We start from the raw sequence: 3,828 nt of genomic DNA, 5'->3' as shown, positions 1-3,828 counted from the left end.
GATGATGATAAGGACAAAAAAGTCAGAAGAAATACAACATATCGAGCATCCTATCAACTCATCAAAATTGACTCTTTGTTTTCTTTCATGCTTGTTCCTTGCTCTCTGTGAACTTGATGAGTTGATCAACAAGCAAAAATAAAGTACAAGATGTTCAAATACTACAACACTTTTCATGAAAGTTACAATATTTCGCTTTTAGAAAAGTTTAAAATTTAAAAGTACCTATTTGTCCATTGATTTTTAGCCTACACAACACTTCCATGAGTTTTACATACTTCACTGCTTCTCAAAAGTTGTTAACCTCTTGAATTATGGTACAAAAACTCATTTGCTTTTATGATTGATCTGCATGGAAAGTTATGTTCATATGTACATTCATGGGTTAGTTTTGTTAGTGTATGTAGTGAAAGTGATCTTGCAGATTCCATACGATGAACTTGGAACAAGAGGACCAGAGAAAAATAGTTGTTTGTTGAGAATGTTAATCATTATTGATGGTTTATGTTAATCATTATTGGTGGTAAACAAATAAATGTAAGTAGTTTGCTATTTATTGCAATTGTTGTTAATCATGAACAATAAGATTCACATGCTTTCAAGTTTGAAGTTTGAACTACTTGGTTGTAGCAACATACAAAGGATTCAAGGATTGTTTATGAAGAGATGGCTAAGATGATAAGTGATTACCTTGTTTTTGTCAGTTTTGTCAAAAAATGTTGACATAGATGAAGAGATGGCTAAGATGATAGTTTATGAAATTGAATCTTTATCAGAGAAACTTGAGGTTCTTCACTTGTTTGAATTGTGTCTATAATATCTCTCACCTTCCTGTTTGATTAGTTCTTGTAGTATTTCTTAAGGATTTCACAACATATTTGACATTGAAGGTCAAAATTCAGCCCACCATCTTTTGTGATTTTCTCCTTTACTTCAGTATGAGGTTTGAGTCTTGAATAGGTGTACTATGTTTCAGAAGCCAATGAATGTTGAGATATCTATATGAATTAGAAGCAGGAGGCATCCAAACACCAAACCTCCATAAATGACAACAAACTTTGACAACTTTAGAAAAAGCAACAACATTCTATATTGTAGCAGTCAAAGTCAAACATCAATGTGTAATTAACGGCAACAAACTTTGAGAAACTACAAGGATTAAAAATATCAGATTCTAACAAAGTATGAACTTTTAAGATTAGTAAGCACAAGATTTCCAATAAGAAAAAAAATATAAAATGCTTCCGTTAACTCCATTGATAGACATCTTCTGTCCTTTCACTCAAAAGATTGATAACATTGTATGTGCTCGTTTTAAGTAAAGTTAATGGGGAACATCATCATGTACAAAATTCTGCTCCATATTCAAAGGGTCCATAGCAATGTTCTTATCATTAGAAGAGTGGCAATTTCATTAGAAACCAAATTCGCTTGCAGAATTCATGGGAAAAGAAACACTATTAAGCAACATAATCACGGCACAGAAACAAAGCTGTAAGAAATCAAATTGAAAGGTTTAGTGGTCTGAATTCATGATCTTGATTACAGAATGGCTTGAAATTGTTTAATAGCCAGATGAATGTGCAGACCTTTTTGTTGTTTCTTCAACTGACATGGATCCTAAGTATCAACAAGTTTGTGGATCTTTTTAACATGCATCATTTACCCCTGCTTCTTCTTCTTAATGATACTGATAAACACTAAAGGGTGTTTCAGTCATTTAACGTAATTTTCACTTCAATTCTTTTGATAGATTTGCAAAATAAACACAAAACAACAAAAGAATAGAATCAAAATCCTTTCCATTTCTTGTCAATCATACACATGACAAATACCAATTCATTTGACAAATTCCATTCATTTCAAAAGTATTTTGTGAACCACTTCCCTACATTACTCTGAGACTGATTGTTATTCTTAATTTCAACTTGTTTGACAAATTCCATTCATTACTCTGCAACAAGAAAAGGTTTTAGAAACCAAATAAAGAGCTTATGTTATGGTGGAGAAAAGGTAAAGAAGATCCCCTGAGAATCAAAGTCTTAGCATGTATGTTTTTACCCTTAAAGCTATAAAACACTTGATGCTTTTTATGTTCTTATTTAGCTTTCCATTGAATCTCAAATAAGGGTGTTGGGTGATTATGCCTTTCTGTTACGAGATTATGAACTTGCTTTATCAAATTACTGTCTTCTATCCACTGATTACAAAAGATATGAGTCTATGACCCTGTTTGTGTATTTCCAGAAATACCCCTATGTTCCTAAAACTCATGCTTGTGTATTATCTCCAGGAAATGATGTTTTTGTATTAATTTGTATGTCATTGCTAAAACTGGGTACATTTTGAAAGTAGAATGTTGTAATAAGATGAAATGAAAGTAGGATTGTATATATAATAAGCAATCACTGAAAGTAGGATGATCTGAGGCGAGTTTTCTATAGTTTGTTCATTATAGCATTGTACTTCCATTTCTTTATGTTACAACATTGTAATTTCAACTTTTTCTTATAAGGGCTGCATTGCATTATGAAAATTCCATGAATTTATAGCGTTGTAATTTTAATTTTTCTTATTAATACTTTGAAAAATCGATCCAATCAATCATAGCAATGGAAATTGCTTTGTATCTTTATGACATTGCTATAATTGGGTAGATTTTTCCAAGCACAATTCTATAATAGGAAAAATGAAACTACTTTAGTATTTCTTGCATTTAAACCAATATTGAAAGATACAAATACAATGGTGAAGAAAATTGCAATTAGATTTAAGACAAAATTGCAAGTTTGATTCTGTCAGCCTTTTTATGAATAACATGATGTTCTAGTCAAATCTCTTTTTGTGGGTATATGATCATGAAAGAATCCAACACCTAATAATGATTTTTCTTGTTTCTCTTTCATTGATTTGCATTTTACTAATTGTGTTAGGTTTAACATATTGCTGTTTGTTGGTTTGTTTATCAAGTTAAATCATGTATTGATTGTTATATGAATTTCTGAAGATTGTAAGCGGATCTTAATTTATGTATTTCAATTACTAATTTGTGGTTATTTGATAGGATAAATGAAGCAGTCAAGAGCATCTAGAAATCTAAAAAAAAAAAAAAAAAAAAAAAAAAAAAAAAAAAAAGCTAAATGACCATATATGATGCCAAGGTAAGAAAGTACATTGTTATTGCTTAATTTATAATTGAAATCAGTCTTTTGAATATAAGGCTACAAAGAAGAGGTCCATCTAATAGATGCATAGCTTGTAGACAAGAAACTAAGTATACACTTCAACCCTACAGGCTCCAGAAGTTCAAATTGAGATGTTATATGCATAATTTTCATTATCGAATATCAATGGTTCTATAATAATATATGAATGATTTATCATTCTTTTTAGAGTAATTATATTTTTGGTCCGTGAGTGTAGCTGATTTTTTCATATTTGGTCCTTATTTTGGAGAACACTCATGAAGGTTAGGATTTTGATATTAGTTTGTTCAAATTTTCAAATTTAGAGACAATTGCCTAAATCAACGTACATTTTTGTTGTTTCATGGTTGTTTTTTTTTTATCAACTCTAGATTTCATATTCATATACATATTCTTAATGTAAACCCTCTTGTTTTGCTCTACATTCCACACCATAGTTACTGATTTTATTGTTATGGTAGTGGTAGAACAAGTGTACAATGTTGTTCTTGAAGAGAAGTATCTCTTTTAGCACATTTAGCTAATTTCTTTAGTATGTTTGGCAAAAAAACCTTATTGCTTATTAGCTTATAAGTTAATAAGTGTAGGGTAACTTATGAAAAAATGACTTATTAGAGGTTCT

At 30.3% G+C, this 3,828-nt stretch overlaps 1 long non-coding RNA gene across 1 annotated transcript; it reads right to left on the bottom strand.

The window, feature by feature from the left end:
- Positions 1–1,222: 1,222 nt before the first annotated feature.
- LOC145055251 (uncharacterized) lies at positions 1,223–3,104 on the bottom strand. The gene is made up of 2 exons (XR_013685113.1): positions 1,590–3,104; positions 1,223–1,492 (listed from the first exon to the last, which is right to left on the bottom strand). It is a non-coding gene; the product is annotated as an uncharacterized LOC145055251 (long non-coding RNA).
- Positions 3,105–3,828: the final 724 nt, after the last annotated feature.

Source organism: Lactuca serriola, chromosome 5 (assembly GCF_051521515.1).
Source record: "Lactuca serriola cultivar US96UC23 chromosome 5, Lser_US96UC23_V15, whole genome shotgun sequence".
Classification (NCBI taxonomy): Eukaryota; Viridiplantae; Streptophyta; class Magnoliopsida; order Asterales; family Asteraceae; genus Lactuca; species Lactuca serriola.
This window is presented reverse-complemented; position numbering and strand designations above follow the sequence as displayed.